The sequence below is a fragment of the Eurosta solidaginis genome, chromosome 3 (genome assembly GCF_040869045.1).
Source record: "Eurosta solidaginis isolate ZX-2024a chromosome 3, ASM4086904v1, whole genome shotgun sequence".
Classification (NCBI taxonomy): domain Eukaryota; kingdom Metazoa; phylum Arthropoda; class Insecta; order Diptera; family Tephritidae; genus Eurosta; species Eurosta solidaginis.
The window spans coordinates 146,630,271-146,653,322 of record NC_090321.1 but is presented as its reverse complement, the minus strand read 5'-3'; the positions used below and the strand labels follow the sequence as shown (position 1 = coordinate 146,653,322).

General features: G+C 39.5%; 1 protein-coding gene and 1 pseudogene across 2 annotated transcripts in view; one reads left to right on the top strand and one right to left on the bottom strand.

The window, feature by feature from the left end:
- Positions 1-23,052, top strand: part of Cndp2 (Cytosolic non-specific dipeptidase 2) — a 229,615-nt gene that overhangs the window by 9,509 nt on the left and 197,054 nt on the right. The gene's annotated exons all lie outside the window — the stretch shown is intronic.
- On the bottom strand, positions 17,507-19,320 carry LOC137246672 (uncharacterized; annotated as a pseudogene).

The following is a 23,052-nucleotide window of genomic DNA, read 5'->3' as shown; positions in this document are numbered from 1 at the left end:
TAGGCGGTGCTGGTTCGTCAATCAGATGTCTGTTGGGATGCCCAGGTTTCTGGGTATTCAACAGAAACTGTTTGGTCAGCATCTCATTTCTCTCCCTGATGGGGAGTATTCTCGCCTCATTATGCAGATGGTGTTCTGGGGACATAAGAAGACAGCCCGTGGCGATTCTGAGAGCAGTATTTTGGCAGGCCTGTAGTTTCTTCCAGTGGGTAGTTTTTAGGCTTGGCGACCATATGGGTGACGCGTAGCACGTAATCGGCTGGCTAATTGCTTTGTATGTGGTCATGAGCGTTTCTTTATCTTTTCCCCAGGTACTGCCAGCAAGGGATTTGAGGATTTTATTACGGCTATGAATTCTCGGAACAATTGCGGTTGCGTGCGCACCAAAATGTAGATCCTGATCAAACGTCACACCCAAGATTTTGGGGTGTAGGACAGTCGGTAGCGTAGTGCCATCGACGTGGATGTTCAATATGGTCGACATTTGGGGCGTCCATGTTGTAAATAAGGTCGCGGAAGATTTAGTCGGTGACAATGCTAGGTTTCGCGAGGCGAAAAAACTGGAGAGATCAGGGAGATAGCCGTTTATTTTATTGCATAGCTCATCAATCTCTGGGCCTGGGCCTGTGGCCATTATTGTGCAGTCATCGGCGTAGGAAACGATTGTGACTCTTTCCGGTGGTGAAGGTAGCTTAGATATGTAGAAATTAAACAAAAGTGGGGATAGGACACCACCCTGTGGAACCCCTTGTTTAATTCTCCTTGGTTTTGATGTTTCGTTTCTGAATTGCACCGATGCCTGCCGACCACCCAGATAATTTGCGGTCCACCTTTTAAGACATGGGGGAAGGGTAGACCCTTCCAGGTCTTGCTTCTATTTCATCGGCGTAGGAAACGATTATGACTCTTTCCGGTGGTGAAGGTAGCTTAGATATGTAGAAATTAAACAAAAGTGGGGATAGGACACCACCCTGTGGCACCCCTTGTTTAATTCTCCTTGGTTTTGATGTTTCGTTTCTGAATTGCACCGATGCCTGCCGACCACCCAGATAATTTGCGGTCCACCTTTTAAGACATGGGGGAAGGGTAGACCCTTCCAGGTCTTGCAGTAATGAGCCATGGTTGACCGTATCAAAGGCTTTTGATAGGTCTAGCGCTACGAGTACTGTTCTATGGTGGGGGTATTGATTCAAACCGCAATTTATCTGGGTGCTAATGACATTTAGCGCGGAGGTAGTGCTATAGAGTTTTCTGAAGCCATGCTGATGAGGGGCTAGCTGCAAATGTGCTTGGAAATAAGGGAGCAAAATGGCTTCAAGCGTCTTTGCCACTGGCGATAGGAGAGATATCGGACGATATGACTCACCTACGTTAGCTGGTTTCCCAGGCTTTAGTAGCGGGACCACCTTGGCCATTTTCCATTTCTCGGGTATGGCAAAGGTGGAGAGAGACAGGTTGAAGACATGCGCTAAATATTTGAAGCCCTCTTTCCCTAGGTTTTTAAGCATCGGCATGGCTATGCCGTCTGGGCCCACTGCTTTGGATGGTTTAGCGCGACCAATGGCGTCCTCAACCTCTCTAGCGGTGATGGTGATTGGTGACGCGCTGAATTTGTGTTTATGTGCGTGTCTATTGGCTCTCCGTCTATCTTTGTCGACCGTAGGATGCATTATATATTGTCGGCAGAAAGCGCTCGCGCATTTTTCCGCATCCGACAGCACCTTATCGCCAAAGGCGATGGAAACTTTGTCTTTGTGCTTAGTCGGATTCGATAGGGACTTTACGGTGGACCAAAGTTTACCTACACCGGTAGAGAGGTTACAACCTCTTAGGTGCTCTTCCCATTTCGCCCGCTTGTGTTCGTCCACAAGCAATCTGATGCGTTGGTTTATATCCCTTATTTGGGGGTCGCCTGGATCAAGCTGTCTTATAAGGTCGCGTTCCCTCGCTAAGCTCGCGGCCTCCGCCGGGAAGTGGGGCCGGATTTCGGGAATTCTCCCGGCGGGAATGAAATGTGCCGAGGCGGACTCAATGACCTTACGGAAGGCACGCTCCCCTTGGCGGGCATCAGTCGGGATAGGGAGGGCAGCAAAGCTGCTGTCTATTGCAGATTTATATTCTTCCCACTTTCCTTTTTTGAAGTTTATGAAAGTGCGTTTTTCGGTGACGATGAAGTCGGCGGTACGCTCGAACGAAATAAGTATGGACAGGTGGTCGGATGCCAATGTTAGCATCGGCTGCCAGTTGACGCAGTTTACGAGTTCTGCGCTCACGATTGAGATATCTGGCGAGCTATGACAGCTTCCTACCATACGTGTGGGGGCATCTCCGTTTATTGTGCAGAACGTCGTTTCTTCTATTTGATCCGCCAACATCTCACCCCTACTGTCCGCCCGCAAGTTTGAATGCCATAGGTCGTGATGGGCATTGAAATCGCCTAAGATAATGCGATTGTTGCCAGTGAGTAAGGCCTCGATTTTAGGGCGGTATCCACTGGGGCAACAGGTGACAGGAGGGATGTAGATGTTGATGATTTCTAGATTTGCATCGCCTGACCGGACAGATAGGCCTTGACGTTCTAAGACATTGTCCCTGCGGTCGATGCCAGGATCAAATATATGATATTGCACAGAGTGGTGTATAATAAACGCGAGGCCGCCTCCATTTCCGCTCTCGCGGTCCTTCCTGTGGACATTATAGCCAGAGCAGGTCTGCAATGCAGATCTTGCTGTGAGTTTAGTCTCTTGAATCGCAGCAATGCGGATGTTGTGCCGCTTCATGAAATCGACTATCTCCGTAATCTTCCCAGTTAGTCCATTACAGTTTAACTGCAGAATTCTGAAGAGCATGAGGGGTGACGCCGCCACTCTAGGGGTAAGTGACGGGTGACTACGCCTAGGTTGTGGAAGGCCAGGACGCAACTGCTGTTGTGGCCTTGGGACTGGGCGCCCTTGGGAAAGCATTGGGGTACCCGGATGATTTGGGTTTGCGACCTGGCAACATGGCGCGATGAAACCCGTCGAGGGGTTGCCGTCGCGGAGACCAGAACATCTAGGGAAGTGGCACCACCCAAGGCAGGAGCTGCATTGAGCGGATGTCGCAAACCTATATATTCTGTGCTGGCAGACGGTGCAAACGGAGGTAGGGACTAAGAGTCTGTTTCCCTGACCTGCACGATTGCTGCCAGAAAAGAGGGGGGGAGAAGAAGAATAAACCCGAGAGGAACAATGGGGGAAATCCTAGCCGATCAAATTTGAATAAAAGTATGGAATGAGAAACTTTATCAAATGCCTACTAAAATCTGTATAAATAACGTCAACTTCACAATTAGTCTTAAAACTGTTGGATACAAAGGTTGTAAACTCAAGCAAGTTGAACACCGTAAACTTGCCCTTGCAAAAGCCATGTTGTGAAAAGTCAACTAATGAAGATACTCTAAAAGCAAGTTGTTTTGTGATGATCGATTCAAGTAGCTTAGGAATAGTGTTGAGTTTAGCTATGGAGATGGTCGGGCTTGGTACCGGAACGTACCGGATCTGCATACGGCAAAAGACCATCAACATCGATAACACTCACCAAGGCCTTCGGGGAGTGTCCTTATCGCTACAGCAACAACGCCCCCATACGTATGTTAGGAAGCTGTCACAAGTACCTAGACATTTCAATCGTGAGCGAAGGACTCGTTAACTGCGTCAACTGGCAGTCGATGGTAACATTGGCATCCCACCACCTATCCATACTCCTTTCGCTCGAGCGATCTGGCGACTTCTTTACTACTGAAAAACGGACTTTCATCAATTTCAAAACAGGAAAGTGGAAAGATTGCAAAACTTATACAGATAATCGTTTTGCTGCTCTCCCTATCCCGACTGTTGCCCGTAAAGGGAGCGTGCTTTCCGCAAGGTTATTGAATCCGCTTCGGCTCGTTTCATTCCCGCCGGAAGAATCCGGAAATCCGGACACATTTTCCAGCGGAGGCCGCAACTCTAGCGACAGAAGGTGACCTTATAAAGCACCACATCCCGGCGACCCCCAAATAAGGGATATAAACCAACGCATTACATTGCTTGTGGATGAACAAAAGCGGGTGAAATGGGAGGAGCACTCAAAGAATGGTAACCTTTCTGCCGGTGTGGGTAAGCTATGGTCTACCGTAAAGTCCCTATCGGACCTGACTAAGCACAATGACAAAATATACATCGCCTTCGGCGATAAAGTGCTGTCGGTTGCGAAAAAATGCGCGCCAGCTTTCTGCCGACAATATTTAATGGATTCTACGGTTGACAAAGCTCGTCGGCTGTCTAACAGACGAGCACACAAGCATTAAGGCAGCGCGCCCCATATTACCGTCACCGCCAAAGAGGATGAAGATGCCATCGTTCATGCTATACCATCTAAAGCAGTAGGCCCAGACAAGCCGATTCTCAAAAGACTTAGCAAAGAGGGATTTAAATAATAGGTCAAGTCTTCAACCTGCCCTTGTCCATCTTCGTCATCCCCGAAAAGTGGAAAATGGCCGGAGTGGTTCCGCTATTAAAGCCTGTGAAACCAGCTAACATAGGAGATTCTTATCGTCCAATACCTCTCCTGTCGCCAGTAGCCAAACACTTGGAGCCATTCTGCTTCCCTATTTCACTGCAAACTTGCGCCTTGCCTATCATCAGCATGTTTTTCGAAAACTAAATAGCACTACCACCGCGCTAAACGTCATCAACGGATAACGCTTCTCACGGCAGCCGGTTAATTGCACCGGACCGACTTGGCATTTTTTTTCCAGACCAAGGGCTGCCATTTCAGTGTAGCTCCATTTAATTTGTTGCGTCCCTCCAACAAATTGTTATTCTCGGAGCAGCTCCTCGCAGCTGGACTGCTCCATACCCTCCTGTTCCGGGAAGGAATTGAACCTAACGCCGGTCCCAGGCTGTGGTTCTGCTGCATATGTCGGAAAAGGATTTATCCCAGACGGTCATACTCTTGCCAGTGTGTCACGTGTAAAACATGGTTGCATAGTTCGGGCTGTTCTTGGTTAGAACCCAACGTTCGTCGCCCCGAACCCAACGCCCAACGGACACATAAACACAAACACGACGTACCATTACCATCACTCCCACAGAGGTTGAAGAAGCCATACACAAGGCCAAGCCCTCCAAATCAATAAGCCCAGACAGAATAGACACGCCAGTGCTAAAACACTATAGCGCTGAGGGAATAAACTACCCAACGCACGTTTTCAACCTGTCGCTGAAGTCCTTTGTCATTCCCGAACAATATAAAATGGCAAGGATAATTCCACTACTAAAGCCTGGTAAAACAGCTAACGAAGACGAGTTATATCGATCGATATCACTCCTTTCGGCAGTAGCGAAGACATAAGAAACCGTCTTCTTCCCTCATTTCACGGAAAATTATCATATGTGAACAATCAGGGTTCAGAACCAAACACTTGTGAAACCGCGCTAAACCTGTCTATAGCAGAATGGAAAGAAAGCCTGTCAAACAAGTTAGTAACAGTGTCGGTCTTCCTGGACCTAAAAAGGGCATTTGAAACCATCGATAGAGTCATCCTACTGAGGAAACTGCATAACATTGGGGTACTTAATACAGCACCGCAGTGGTTTAAAAGCTACCTTACTGGCAGAAAACAGAAAACCATAATTAGAAGCGCATCGCCGCCGGAAGTTGATGTTGACATAGGTCTTCCATAAGGATCTGTTCTTGTTGCAATATTATTCATTGTATATATAAACGATATAAGGAACTGTCTTAGCCACTGCAAGATACGATTCTTCGTGGATGATGCATTATTGACAATGAGTTCATTGTCGGAGATAGAAGCTATGTCTAAAATGCAAGCCGACTTGGATGCTGTATATAACTGGTTGGGTCAAAATAAGCTTAAAATAAATATTGAAAAAACGAAATGGATGACCATGAGAAGAAAGAATGCAGAAGAAATACAAATACCTAGGAATCATAATTGTTGAGAAACTCAAGTTCGATGAGCATCTTAAATATACAGAGGCAAAAATATCAAAAAAAAATGTATGTTCCGGACATGCAAGCACGTCAGCAAATATTATAAAATTATGGTTTATAGGTCCATTACAGAACCTCATTTCATATACTGTCCTACGATATTATTCATGTTAGCCGACTCGAACATTGCAGAGCTACAGGTGAAGCAAAATGAAGCAATGCGGTTTATTCTTAGAAAACGATATGATACCCCAATAAATGAAATGCTAGAAAGTTTAAAGTGACTGAGTGTAAAGGCTTGGTTTCCTCCAAAAGCGGTACCGCTATGTTACAACCGCTAAAGAGCGGCCGGTATACTCACCGTTTCTAGCGGCAACGCTTTGTTGGAAACTACGAACTGTTACGGCAGACGAGTTGCAAAAGTTAATTTTATTTTTGCATGTTTTTTTTTAGTTTTTTTATAATTTTTCTTTTAATAAACTCAGAAGAAAAAAATGTCAATTCAAAAATGTTGCTTATTTTCATGATTCAATTACCAGAAGTTTGTTCTCCAATGATGACAGAGCTTTGACACTCCCAAGTTTAAAAATCTGTACGGGTTACTTTTACGATGTAAGGAAAACGGGGAATAATTCAATTCCCTTCAGCGAAAATTGTAATAGAAAATTACTTTTAGTAGTATATTAGTAGTGATAATATATTTGTAAATGCCATCTGGTTTTGGGGGAAATCATTTATTTTCTACTATATGTTTCGTGAATTGTTAAAGAGTTACGTTGGTTTGGTCATTATTTCAGAATTTGTTTGTTATACGTTAGAATTTTATTCAAAAATACATTATCTCAAAATTTGTTTAATAAACTCCCTATCTGAGTATAAGTTTAAGGCATTTTGACATAAGAGGAAGTTAATGAAAACCATTCATAGATAAAGCGTTATTCAAACAAATTCTAATATAGGGCATTTTTGTGACATTCTGAAATACGAAGTTTTTGAAAAATATTTTGAGATAGGACAATTTTGAACAGGCAGCCGACATGTGGTGATACTCTACTCAGCAGCCGCAATAAACTGACAAAAAAATAAATAAAAGAAAATGGCTTATTGTCTTAGAACTTTATATTCCGGCCTTGAATTTGACAGAAGAGTTAAGCTTTTGTGTGGTACTGCTACACAGGGAGTAGTCACCTTTTTATTCTGAAATTCCGGAAAACTCTTTTCCGTTAAGAACTCATGGAAGTGCTCCGGATAAACCGTTAATTTAGAATATTTGGAACACGTTCGTTTGATACTACCTCACGAGATCCGAATATATAAAATAGTATATACATAAAATTCCAAATATAAACGGATTCCACAAATCCTTAGCTGGAGGTGAATGTTCCGAACATACGGAATGAATAAGTTAACATGCTCAATGATACATTTCGTAATGCCAACTCCATTATTTACTAATGACATTTTTACGTGAATCTATTTACTTGTCGAGTTTTTGACTTTGAACGATGAATTTTGAAGCGTTTAAGGTTTTGTATGTTCATAGGTTTACAAAAGTGCCCGATTCCTTGGTGTCCGTACTTTTCATAAAATAACCTATTGTGACGAATATTAGCAACACTAAGGGATACTATCATCTTTAAGCCGATGCTAGCAGTGACTTGTATGCACATCAATAAATCAATCATTATGTCTACATATATGTACGTACATGCAGCGGAGAAGAGACGCACAAACACATGCATATATCTTATCTGAGATGCTCCAAAAAGTAGGCAATTATAATTGTGCAAGTATCATACACGCGCATATGAGAAGCTATAAATGTAGTAATTTTATAGCTGATAACTAACTAGTAAATTCTAGAAATGGAAGCGCCTAGAAGTATGCATACGAGAAATCACAGAGTATAAAAGACAGCAACAGTAGACATTGAATTCTTTAGACCAACGTTTAACGAAAGCCGAAGTATTTTTAGACCAATTCACGCAAGATTCAATATGAAATTTAAAATCGAGTTTTGGGTCCATTGTAACGCATAACTCTATAAAGTTAGTGACTTGCTTGAATATATAATCGCCAATAGCATAATGATGGGATTGGAAGGACTTCCTTGTAAAACACATGAACTTGCACTTGGGTAGGTTTAGTGACAAGGCGTTTACATTACACCAACCAACTAGACTATTCAGATACGCCTGAAGAAATGCCCGATCCACGGGTAAGCGGATAGGCATTAAAAGTTTGACATCATCAGCGTACATCAACGGCTTGCAGCGCTTCAGAACAACAGGAGCAAAACTGGACCAAGGTGGCTGCCTCGTGGAACACCAGAAGATGCGTTTATTAACCGAGACCAGCAGTTTTTAAATATAACTGTTTCTTTTCTTTCCTTCAAGTAAGAAGCAACCCGAGAGGAACAATGGGGGAAATCCTAACCGATCAAATTTGAATAAAAGTATGGAATGGGAAACTTTATCAAATGCCTACTAAAATCTGTATAAATAACGTCAAATTCACAATTAGTCTTAAAAATCTGTATAAATAACGTCAACTTCTTAACTTAACTAACGGAACGTACCGGATCTGCATACGGCAAAAGACCATCAACATCGATAACACTCACCAAGGCCTTCGGGGAGTGTCCTTATCGCTACAGCAACAACGCCCCCATACGTATGTTAGGAAGCTGTCACAAGTACCTAGACATTTCAATCGTGAGCGAAGGACTAGTTAACTGCGTCAACTGGCAGTCGATGGTAACATTGGCATCCCACCACCTATCCATACTCCTTTCGCTCGAGCGATCTGCCGACTTCTTTACTACTGAAAAACGGACTTTCATCAATTTCAAAAAGGGAAAGTGGAAAGATTACAAAACTTATACAGATAATCGTTTTGCTGCTCTCCCTATCCCGACTGTTGCCCGTAAAGAGAGCGTGCTTTCCGCAAGGTTATTGAATCCGCTTCGGCTCGTTTCATTCCCGCCGGAAGAATCCAGACACATTTTCCAGCGGAGGCCGCAACTCTAGCGACAGAAGGTGACCTTATAAAGCACCACATCCCGGCGACCCCCAAATAAGGGATATAAACCAACGCATTACATTGCTTGTGGATGAACACAAGCGGGTGAAATGGGAGGAGCACTCAAAGAATTGTAACCTTTCTGCCGGTGTGGGTAAGCTATGATCTACCGTAAAGTCCCTATCGGACCTGCCTAAGCACAATGACAAAATATACATCGCCTTCGGCGATAAAGTGCTGTCGGTTGCGAAAAAATGCGCGCCTGCTTTCTGCCGACAATATTTAATGGATTCTACGGTTGACAAAGCTCGTCGGCTGTCTAACAGACGAGCACACAAGCATTAAGGCAGCGCGCCCCATATTACCGTCACCGCCAAAGAGGATGAAGATGCCATCGTTCATGCTATACCATCTAAAGCAGTAGGCCCAGACAAGCCGATTCTCAAAAGACTTAGAAAAGAGGGATTTAAATGATAGGTCAAGTCTTCAACCTGCCCTTGTCCATCTTCGTCATCCCCGAAAAGTGGAAAATGGCCGGAGTGGTTCCGCTATTAAAGCCTGTGAAACCAGCTAACATAGGAGATTCTTATCGACCAATACCTCTCCTGTCGCCAGTAGCGATAATACTGTTCAACGGATAACGCTTCTCACGGCAGCCGGTTAATTGCACCGGACCGACTTGGCATTTTTTTTCCAGACCAAGGGCTACCATTTCAGTGTAGCTCCATTTAATTTGTTGCGTCCCTCCAACAAATTGTTATTCTCGGAGCAGCTCCTCGCAGCTGGACTGCTCCATACCCTCCTGTTCCGGGAAGGAATTGAACCTAACCCCGGTCCCAGGCTGTGGTTCTGCTGCATATGTCGGAAAAGGATTTATCCCAGACGGTCATACTCTTGTCAGTGTGTCACGTGTAAAACATGGTTGCATAGTTCGGGATGTTCTTGGTTAGAACCCAACGTTCGTCGCCCCGAACTCAACGCCCAACGGGCACATAAAGACAAACACGACGTACCATTACCATCACTCCCACAGAGGTTGAAGAAGCCATACACAAGGCCAAGCCCTCCAAATCAATAAGCCCAGACAGAATAGACACGCCAGTGCTAAAACACTATGGCGCTGAGGGAATAAACTACCTAACGCATGTTTTCAACCTGTCGCTGAAGTCCTTTGTCATTCCCGAACACTTTAAAATGGCAAGGATAATTCCACTACTAAAGCCTGGTAAAAGAGCTAACGAAGACGAGTTATATCGATCGATATCACTCCTTTCGGCAGTAGCGAAGACATAAGAAACCGTCTTCCTCCCTCATTTCACCGAAAATTATCATATGTGAACAATCAGGGTTCAGAACCAAACACTTGTGAAACCGCGCTAAACCTGGCTATAGCAGAATGGAAAGAAAGCCTGTCAAACAAGTTAGTAACAGTGTCGGTCTTCCTGGACCTAAAAAGGGCATTTGAAACCATCGATAGAGTCATCCTACTGAGGAAACTGCATAACATTGGGGTACTTAATACAGCACTGCAGTGGTTTAAAAGCTACCTTACTGGCAGAAAACAGAAAACCATAATTAGAAGCGCATCGCCGCCGGAAGTTGATGTTGACATAGGTCTTCCATAAGGATCTGTTCTTGTTGCAATATTATTCATTGTATATATAAACGATATTAGGAACTGTCTTAGCCACTGCAAGATACGACTCTTCGTGGATGATGCATTATTGACAATGAGTTCTTTGCCGGAGATAGAAGCTATGTCTAAAATGCAAGCGGACTTGGATGCTGTATATAACTGGTTGGGTCAAAATAAGCTTAAAATAAATATTGAAAAAACGAAATGGATGACCATGAGAAGAAAGAATGCAGAAGAAATACAAATACCTAGGAATCATAATTGTTGAGAAACTTAAGTTCGATTAGCATCTTAAATATACAGAGGCAAAAATATCAAAAAAAAACTGGATTTATGTTCCGGACATGCAAGCACGTCAGCAAATATTATAAAATTATGGTTTATAGGTTCATTACAGAACCTCATTTCATATACTGCCCTACGATATTATTCATGTTAGCCGACTCGAACATTGCAGAGCTACAGGTGAAGCAAAATGAAACAATGCGGTTTATTCTTAGAAAACGATATGATACCCCAATACATGAAATGCTAGAAAGTTTAAAGTGGCTGAGTGTAAAGGCTTGGTTTCCTCCAAAAGCGGTACCGCTATGTTACGACCGCTAAAGAGCGGCCGGTATACTCACCGTTTCTAGCGGCAACGCTTTGTTGGAAACTACGAACTGTTACGGCAGACGAGTTGCAAAAGTTAATTTTATTTTTGCATGTTTTTTTTTTTTTAGTTTTTTTATAATTTTTCTTTTAATAAACTCAGAAGAAAAAAATGTCAATTCAAAAATGTTGTTTACTTTCATGATTCAATTACCAGAGGTTTGTTCTCCAATGATGACAGAGCTTTGACACTCCCAAGTTTAAAAATCTGTACGGGTTACTTTTACGATGTAAGGAAAACGGGGAATAATTCAATTCCCTTCAGCGAAAATTGTAGTAGAAAATTACTTTTAGTAGTATATTAGTAGTGATAATATATTTGTTAATGCCATCTGGTTTTGGGGGAAATCATTTATTTTCTACTATATGTTTCGTGAATTGTTAAAGAGTTACGTTGGTTTGGTCATTATTTCAGAATTTGTTTGTTATACGTTAGAATTTTATTCAAAAATACACTATCTCAAAATTTGTTTAATAAACTCCCTATCTGAGTATAAGTTCAAGGCATTTTGACATAAGAGGAAGTTAATGAAAACCATTCATAGATAAAGCGTTATTCAAACAAATTCTAATATAGGGCATTTTTGTGACATCCTGAAATACGAAGTTTTTGAAAAATATTTTGAGATAGGACAATTTTGATCAGGCAGCCGACATGTGGTGATACTCTACTCAGCAGCCGCAATAAACTGACAAAAAAAAATAAAATAAAATGGCTTATTGTCTTAGAACTTTATATTCCGGCCTTGAATTTGACAGAAGAGTTAAGCTTTTGTGTGGTACTGCTACGCAGGGAGTAGTCACCTTTTTATTCTGAAATTCCGGAAAACTCTTTTCCGTTAAGAACTCATGGAAGTGCTCCGGATAAAACATTAATTTAGAATATTCGGAACACGTTCGTTTATACTACCTCACGAGATCCGAATATATAAAATAGTATATACATAAAATTCCAAATATAAACGGATTCCACAAATCCTTAGCTGGAGGTGAATGTTCCGAACATACGGAATGAATAAGTTAACATGCTCAATGATACATTTCGTAATGACAACTCCATTATTTACTAATGACATTTTTACGTGAATCTATTTACTTGTCGAGTTTTTGACTTTGAACGATGAATTTTGAAGTGGTTAAGGTTTTGTATGTTCATAGGTTTACAAAAGTGCCCGATTCCTTGGTGTCCGTACTTTTCATAAAATAACCTATTGTGACGAATATTAGCAACACTAAGGGATACTATCATCTTTAAGCCGATGCTAGCAGTGACTTGTATGCACATCAATAAATCAATCATTATGTCTACATATATGTACGTACATGCAGCGGAGAAGAGACGCACAAACACATGCATATATCTTATCTGAGATGCTCCCAAAAGTAGGCAATTATAATTGTGCAAGTATCATTCACATATACACGCGCATATGAAAAGCTATAAATGTAGTAATTTTATAGCTGATAACTAACTAGTAAATTATAGAAATGGAAGCGCCTAGAAGTATGCGAACGAGAAATCACAGAGTATAAAGACAGCAACAGTAGAGGCACGACAATCAGTTTGATTTAAGCAAGCTATAAGTTGCGAAGTGTAAGTGTTATTGTCAAGTAGTCTAATAAAGACCATTTTTTGCATTATTCAATATTGTTGGAGTTATTTATTCAACAGTTTAGCGATTCGAACGTTAGAAGAAGATTTGGAATAAGCGGAATTTTAGTAAATTCGTTACACTACGTTCAGCCACACTAATAGTTAATAAAATCACTATAAAATAAAAAAAAAATTATTCAAAGGAATTATGCAGTTCAGTACTTTAGGGTATTTGTATGCTGATTGCTTTTTTTCTACTACTAATATTTTTCGAAAAATCGCAAAGGAACAACACAGTTAACGGATGTCAATTCGACATGGGAGCAAAATGGCTGCAATTGTCAAAAAATTTGTTAGTCGAGCAAACCTCTTGTGATTGAATCATGGCTCAATTATATGGTTGGCTCATCTCACCAGCTGATTTTATTTTTGTCATTGCATGGTTGATGGGATTGTCAAAAGGAGATGACAAACGCAAAATGAAACCAACACATTGAAAACATTTCCTTACTACACACAAAAACTGCTAACTTTTATGATTTCATTCCATTCCATTCGCATAACACCAACACGCAGCTTTTGACAATCTGAACTAACACATTTTGTTTTTGTACAGATGAGCCAGCCATATAGTTGAACCAGGGATTGAATCATGGTTTATTTTATAAATAATTTGAAATATGTGACAAAATATTCACTGCTTTGACAATAGCGGTGAGAAAAAACGGTGATGAACGAGTTTCTGCCGTCATGACGGCAGGGTTGTTTTATGCCCGGCCGCTGTATCAAGCTTGAAACACAATGCCCTGCCGCCGCGAAATAAACGCGACGAACATCGCCTTGATTACATGAAGGCGAACACAATGAATGCCAAGAGCGGAATTTACGCGACGTCATTTTGCGACGATAGATTTAATTCTATCGTCGCCGCCGGGCGATGACGACAATTTCTGCCAAAGGTGACCATATTAATTTTTGCTTCAACGCTCACATTAAATTTAAACTAAAAATACATTTATCTCGTTCTTTAAAAAGCACAAACATACATTTCCAAACTTTGGATTAGAATAAATTTATTTGCATGATTATAATAAAGTTTTTCAGTGAGTTCTTTGTGTGAAGTCATTAGTTCCTTCTTCTCTCTTCCTTTGTCTTTCATATGGTCACACTTAGTATAGTCAAATCAGCTGTTTGTGTAAAATTATTTTGTGAAAATTTTGTATGCAAATTGAAAGTTGAGAAAAATTCGCGATTAAAATGGATATTAGTGAATATATCATAGAACAAGTTAAGGAAAACGATTGTTTATATAATCTTGGTTCTTCAGATTATAAAAATTTAAATAAAAAGCAGTCGATATTTGAAAATATTGGCATAGCATTGAACTTGGATGGTAAGTATTTATATGTTTGGATGTGGATTCTTCTCATATGTTGTAAGTATCCGTTTTAGGAGAAACATGTCGTAAAAAGTGGAAAAGTCTGCGAGACACTTATAAAAGGCGTAAGCGCTGTGCGCTATCTTCTTCCGGGAGCGCCGCAGGAAGTGCTACAAAAAGTTGGAAATACTTGAATGCAATGCAGTTTTTAGACGACTATCCTGATTCAAGAAAGTAAGTACAGGGTTATGTATATTGCCGCGATGGGTTTGAGTGGTTTTCATTACATTTCGCAATTACTACACGTCTAAAAATTCCAGGAGTGGTATCAAAATATGCGTCAGAATTACCACAATATTTGGTACAGTGATACTCATATGTAATATAGTGTGATTGGGCTTGGGATGTATATAATTGAAAATAGATTAAATTAGATTATCAATCATATATTTTTTTCTTTTTAGAACTGTTGGAAATTGTGATCCTGGCATGATTAACGAACATACTGATGTATATGAAAAGTCAACAGATTGCTCAAACTCTTCAAATCGTGAACCACTTATATACGAATCGCAAATAAGCGAAAATTCGAAATGCTACTTTCGAACCGTATATAGTATACGAACCACAGTTAGTTGACGAGAATTCCAAACCTTCAAATGATAAAGCAGCTAGAAGCTTTGTCGCTCAGAATAAGAACCGGAAGTCAAAAAAGCAAGCAGATGCCGAAGTTACTTCAGTTTTCAAGGATGTGCTAAAATAATGCGCAAAAACAATCCAAGACTTAGCTTGTATCCCGGAGCAAGAAAAAATACGGGATTCAACATCGCTTTTGTTTGCAAGCTTGGCGAAAACAATTTCCAGTGCCAACTTATCACAGAATAATGTGCGCAATATGGAAAGGAAAGTTGTTGCTTTAGTTTATGAAGAACTAGGAAAGACAAGTGTTCAATAATTTCACGTCTTTAGCTGATAGGTAAACAGTCGTAAGTCCAAAAAATATATTTTGAGAAATGAGAAAAACAAGTACCTCAATGACAATGACAATGGCAATACATCGTAGAGTTCGAAGTGTAGGCAACCAACAATATCTGAGCTAAGATCTTTTGCAAGAAGGTCAAGAGCCATAATAAAATTGAAAAATGGTACTAATTCCATTCGGACTAAAAGTGGAGTTGCGACTGCTTACCTCTCATTACAGACATATCGTTAGCTTAATGCATAAAGGACCTAACCAACATATTTGAAATTTTTACGAGTAGCGAATCACATTTTATTTTCGCGTTCACAAAACACAGTATGGCATTTCAAAAGTGGCTATGGTTCTAGCCCTTTAAACTTTTTGTCAGGGCGTATTTTAATATATACCAAAGTTTGCGAAAAATGCAGTATCAAAAAGTCTGTTGGTTAGGGCCTTTGTTAATTAAGCTAACGATATTTATGTATACCAGTTATTTCCAACGGCATTGTATGCCATTTTGGGTCATATGTTGCCTTTATACAGAGAATGGAGACCAAATTCGAGCGTTGAAGTTGAATAACGTATATTCGTGCAAAACATTGAAATTTTATTTAAAACTTGATAGCAACTAAATATACATCTTTCTCTTTTGATAGATGCACAGTTTTCAAGTAATTCAACTCAGAGACTAGACTACTTAAGCCTTTAAAGAAACCTATAAACTTTTTATTAATACACATACACTTTTGCTCACGCAGTTAACCCATAGTAATTTTATTATTCGTAGTTCAGGTTTTATTTCGTTTCATAAAGCAATTACGTAACTTATCAAAAAATACTACAAAACTTCTAATTTGTACATTATGATAAAAATGTATTTTGTGTTTGTATGTATAGCCGACCTAGAACTTTGGGGCGTTTTATCAGGGAAATCCTGAAACGTTTGTTACTTTCGCTATTGCTTTGCTAGTTTGGAAGTATGCCATAATTTTTCTGAGGGATAACAGCTCCTGTACAAAAATTATGAATAGTTGCATAGATTAAAATATAAGTTTGGAAATTAATTAGACATATTTTGCTAAACTTGCATGGAGCGAATTTACTGTAAAGTAAGATGGCTGAATTATGTAAGCAGCTACAATAGACCTTTGTGAGAAAAAAATTCATTTTTGCCATAAAAGTAGATGCAAATCAAAACTGGACGTATTAATTGACAGTTTTATGTTACATCGAGTAATGAAATTTTACTACTTGATGGTAAATGTGTGTGTGTGTATTGTAAAGACATACAGCAGCGAACAGAAAAATAGCAGTGGCAATCAAATTAAATTCGCCAATTAAATTCTTTTTTTTTCGATATTTGAAGAAAAAGCTTCAATGAATTTTGTTGCTAAAACTATGCAAACCACATTCGCAAAAAAGTTTACGAAAAATTCGAAAATTCGAGAGAATTTTACAAAAATTTCAAAGCTTTTATTAGAGTTCTCTGAATCTCTTTGAGTATGCAGCCTTCTAGTCCTATCAATTTTAGTCTAACAAAATTATAGGTCTCTCAGAATTCGGATTGATTTTCGAAACTTTTTTCCCGACACGCATTTGGATATAAAAAAGTAATTGTTTCACGTTTTGTATAGAGGAAAATCTAAAACACCCTTCGAGAGACCTATAACTTTGTTAGACTAAAATTGATTGCACTACAAGGCTGTATACTTAAAGAAATTCAGAGAACTCTAATAAAAGCTTTGAAATTTTTGTAAAATTCTCTCGAATTTTCGAATTTTTCGTAAACTTTTTTGCGAATGGTTTGCATAGTTTTAGCAACAAAATTCATTGAAGCTTTTTCTTCAAATATCGAAAAAAAGGGATTTAATTGGCGAGTTTAATTTGATTGCCACTGCTATTTTTCTGTTTCTCCTAAGCTCGCTTATTTTAACAAAAGGAGCTTATATTCAATTTTGAAATAAAAACTTAATTTAACCGTTATTTTAAACAATTAGTACTCAAATATCAAATTAATGTTTTTTTGGATCGAGTTAGATGTCTGGAGCTCTGGGTTATCAAATCTCACTTTTGCGAATTGGACGGTTTTGCAAAACATCGACGATCTATGAATGCGATAAGAATGAGTAACCTCAGTACAAATAAAAGATAATTATTTAACATTATCTCTACAAAATTTTAAGGCTAATATAGCAACGTAAATAAATACTTATAATAAATTAGAATGTGTGTGTTTCTTTCTAAAATGAGGAAAACCGTTTATTGGCTGGGTACATAACAACGCTAAATATTATTTCGGAAAAAGCACCAAATGACACCTTATGTGGAAAAATATAGTCTTGAATATTCACTCGATTAGTTAATAAAGGATTTACCGTACCAATTTCCAATTATAAGAATTTTATTAGCCATTCAGGCCCTCTTGAGAAGTAGGTGGACCCTCCGAAAACGCTAATATTATTATTTTTTAGCTCCCGTTGGCAGTGAATCCAATAATTGGTACATATCGACAGGTGGCAACAAATAGGAGATTTGTATAAGGACTTTTTTTTTTTTTTTAATGAGAGTGGAACTCTAAAACATATCAGTAAAAAGACGAAAACAAGTTTTGTAAAAAGAGAGACAGCTCATTCAAACTTAATACAAAAGCTGTAGGATAAGAGGACATTTTACTGCATTTAAATTTTTCCAACCCTAGTTTACCGTATATTTTAAAGCTTCACTTTTAATATTATAAGATTTGGTAAAATAAAAAAAGTAGCTACATATGTCCGCATTGGTATTTTAAGGTACGTTTGCGGATTTCACACAGATCGCATTGGCCTTTCTAGTAAGTATTCCGCTAGTTCCTCTCTCAAACTAAATGCTTCATTTGTTGATCGATTGGAATGAGCAATTCGAATAGATGTCATCCTTGTTGGAAGTTGTCCACAATCGAAATTCCCATTTTCATCACTGCTGGCTCTGTTCGGATCGAAGTATCCACTACTACTGTCAAGCATTAAATAATTGTGCAAAACTATAGTTGCTAAAACAATTTTGTCCACATTTTCTGGAGCAGCGTGAATCGTTGTATGAAGAACTCTCCATCTATTTGCTAATATACCAAAGGTGTTTTCAATGAGCCCTCGTACGGAGGATAACCTTTTGTTATAATTTCGTTTGGCGGGTGACAAATTTCGACCAGGGTAAGGGCGCATGAGATTAGGCTTCAGAGGAAATGCGCTGTCACCGACGAAAAAATATGGAAATATTTGGTCCGTACCTATTTCAAATATGGCATCAATTAACTGAAACCCTATCTGTTATAAACATTTTACCTGGAAGGTTATCTGGGGGAGGAATTTCCAGGTCGTTTCTTAGAATCATGTTACCAAATACGCTTCGTGCCAAAAAATCCCCCATCGCGTTGGCTTCCCAACGCACCAACGTCTACAAATGAAAACGTATAGCTATCATCGCATATTGCCATCAGAACTACACTGAATGTCTTTTTGTAATTAAAAAAGAGTGAACCACTACGTTTGGGGCAAACTACTTTCACATGTTTGCCGTCCACCGCGCCGAGACAATGTGGCATTCCAGTTTTTGCATAGAAACTGTCCAAAATATAAATAATATATGAGTATATATAGTTACTAAATACCATACTTCAATTGAAGCAAACCTGTCTGCAATGTTTTTCAATTCGGTTTGATTTGGTTGGGAAAGGTAAATTTCGCGTAGTCCATGCCAAATTGCATCGCATGTCTCGTATATTATTTTCCTAACTGTAGAAACACCCAATTTATATGACCAAGCTAAATACTGTGGATTACAGCCTTGTGCCAAGAACCTGTTGAAACTCCATTTTTACACAGATATGTAGTTTATAAAATTACTTACATCAAAGTGATACCCAAACGGATTTCTTCACTTATTGGTTCTCTTATGGAAAAACGTTGAAGTCGCTCTCGTAACAAATTCAGTAGCGCATTAAACTTTGCAACACTCATACGTGTTGCCTTGAAGAAATGTTCTTCATCTGAGAGTTTCAACTGTGCGAAGGAAGTTTCGTGGAAGCTCAGAGCCTTCCTTGTACGATTAACTGGCCGCACCCACCATCACCGCTTCAACTGCTGGCACACCTCGCGATATATATTCACCATTACAAAAATGATGTTTATAATTTTAAAAATTTTCAACAAACGCCCTCTGTTACTCATTTTTTGTATATACTGCTAATGCTGATTTTAAATTGAATTCATTTCCCACAAGAAATTGTCACTAATATAAGAAATTATTTTCCATTGAAGAAATGACAGAAAATGTCAGAAAATATCGCCGCCGCTGTCTATTGTGTTTAACTGGACGAAATATCTGAGCGTAAATTTGAAAAATGTCATCGCCCGACGCGGCGTATATCGTCGTCGCTCGGCATTGTGTTTACAGCATTACGTTACGGTGAACTTCACCATATTCTTAGTTTCCACATAATTACTTTTACATTTCAATATTTTTGACAACGCACTCTACCGCTATGTAACGGCCGCTATATAGCGGCACCGGTTTCGAGGAAACCAATCCTTAAGGCAACTCATTGTATACTACACTCTAAAATTCATACACAACATGAAACTAGGCAACCTGCCGAAATATTTAAATGACCGAGTAACACACAACAACACGAGGTTCATGATTACGACACAAGAAACAGAAATAACTTTCGTCTGCCAGCTGTTCGATCAGAATTCGACAAGAACAATATATACTACGAGGGAAAATTGGTCGCATATATACTTTATGCTGAATAAGCAGCTCGGTTTACATATTATGCAATACTCAGTGCATAAACCAAACTGCAATTTTTATTGCAAAAATTAAATTTCGCTTTGAACATGGATAAATAATTTTAATTAAAAAAAAAAAAAAAACATTACTAATTCTGTGACTGGCGAGGTGCCATATTGGACAAATACCAACATATTTTAATAAAAGAAATACGAAAGAAATTTTGGAACAAAAATCAAACTTTCTGATATACATATAACACCAAAAATGACAAAAATTTTCTTACAAAAATCAAGCAACCAAAAATTGAACATATTTTGATCTTGAAGATTGGAAAAAATATCCATTAATTTACTAAATGAATTAATAACTTATCTAATTTCAACTTGAAATAACCTGGCAAATAGAGATTAACAATCTCTGCCACATCTTTACCTGAAGATTGGACAGAACACCAACAAATTTTAATGGAAAATAAATAATTCAACTCAAGTCAATTTGGAAATAACCTGGCGTGGTGCCATTTCAAACCAATTTTAATTGAAAATACGGAGCAATTACAAATAATTAATACCAAATCGCAAGCTGCTACACATGGTTCTGGCCTCTATGGTATTACCATTGTGTACCTTTATTTATTTATAAATTCCAAACACAACAACCATAAGTTTTATTGGCAATAGTCTAGTTGAGGGGTCGACTGCTAATACGCTACCTAAAATATCCAGAGAGGTGTCATATTAATCTCGAGAACAATAATCCGAAGACGGAAAAGAAAAATTTTATCTCTGTCCGGAGATATTTGCAGTTGAAGTAGGCGATTTCCATGTGGTTGTTGTTGTGTTCGTATCCACAAAAAAAATTGTGCAACACCGTGGCGGTAGCCACGGTTATACCACATACCCGGACTTGGCATGGCGTAGCCCAGGATTATTTTTTATAAGCGCAGACCAACGCAGACAGGTGTTCTGCGCAAAAATACTATGGATCCGACCCCCGGCGTCGGAGGTACCCGCGGATCTTTTTTCGGTTTTTCGTTAATATCTTTTCAACGCGTCAAAATTTTTATTTTCCGCCTTTGGATTATTAATACTGATGTCAAGACGCGTCGTTGAACACCTCTCTAGATATTTTGGTAGCGTATTAGCAGTCGACCCCTCAACTAGACTATTACCGTTTTATTTACAGTGTGTGATGTTAAAGTAACATAATATTAAATATATTTATGTAAAAATAGTAGAGAGAAAGATATAAGATTTGAAAGGAGAGGAGAAAAGAAAAAAGAGTGAAGGCTTTTCAAAAGTATTTCAACATGTTAAGCAAGATGACTTTTGATACGACCTTTGATAATTTTCGATAAAAATTAGGTAGTGCGCCGTCTTGTAAAACGTTACCTTCAAAAATGCTGAGAGAGAGTTGTCAAAAGACGCAGAACAGCTTTCTGCGTTGGCGGCCTTTGGCCGTGCTTATAAAAAATTACGCTGGTCGTTCCACCAATGGGGTGGGATCAAAATTAAATGCGTGTAATATCCCTTTGCACACATTTTGTTCAGTGCACAACAACCACATGAAAATTGCCAATTTCAACTCCGGACGGAGATACAACTTTTCTTTTCCGCCTTCGAATTATTGTTGTCGAGGTCAATACGCGTTTTTTGCCACCTCTCGATATTTTTGGACGCGTAATAGCGGTCGACCCCTATTTTAGACTTTTACCATTATGTAGAAAGATGTTTGGCGCGGAAATAAGGTAAAAGTAAGTAAGATAGAACAACGATCGACTGGGGAGATGTGTCAAAAAACGCATTTTGACCACTGTATAATTGATTCAAAGGCGGGAAAAAAATTTTGCGCCTATCAAAGATAACGAAAAACCGAAAACTGTCGAGCTAGTGGTGCTTGTTGCCGGAACTTGGCGAATCTATGTCCGGCAAAGGATCATCAACATCGACAGCACTCCCCAAAACCTGCGGGAAGTGTCTTTATCGCTACAGTACAAGATAGCGGTAGGACCATAATGGTTATGTAGATTCACACGAAGTACTTAACGTGACGAGGAGCAATAGGATTTTAAGTGAAACCGTGTGTAATTATGAAAGTGAGCTAGCTAAAAAGGGCGCATCCTTCGAAGCTAATTCCTTATTACAATTTACTTATTTGATTGAATATGCTGTTCGAATGTCATTTCTGTTCCCAAGGCAGCCAATCCGGGGCCAGTACCTAATCCCTGTTCAGAGAAATGATTTTGCTGCCCGTGCCGGAAAATAATCTTTTAGGACGGTCACACTCTTACAAGTGTGTCACGTGTAAGGGATGGTTACATCACACGGAGTGCTCTGGGCCAAATGCCAAAATCGTCTATGTGTGAGTACCCTTTAGGCTTGGCGACCATATCGGGGACGAGTGGCATGCAATCGGCTGGCCATTCTTTATCTTTACCCTAAGTGCTGCCGGCAAGAGATTTGAGGATTTTATTACGGCTCTGGATTTTCGGTACAATTGCGCTGCATGCTCTCCAAAATTTTGATCCTGATCGAACGTCACACCCAAGATTTTTAGGTGTAAGACAGTCGGTAGCGAGGTACCATCGTCGTGCATGTTCAATATGGTCGACATTTGGCGTGTCCATGTTGTAAATAAGATGACGTACAGGACCAAATAGAGGAAACGACTTTCTGCACCTCCACCTGTCGTAAGAGGTGACTAAAATACCAAATAGATTCAAGGGGTTGTGTTGTGCAACCCTTTCAAGGGGTTACCAGCGCAATATATAACTTCTCCAAATCCAATTGTCAACCTCATCCATCTGTGGCGAATCCTGTTTCATTAACAGGCGAGGTTCTGGGGCGACCCCGAACTCCTCATGGATCTAGGGGGTGGGAGGGCGGGACGGCCTAGAAGGTCGCATGTGGTCATACCAAATCGTTCCCGAGATAAAATTTTTTTTAATTTTTTAATTTTATTTATCAGTACAAATTAAACAATCATACAGACCAAATATACAGACCCTTAATTAAAAGATATAATGTCCGATATAAATAACATGCAGTCATCAATTTCAAAAT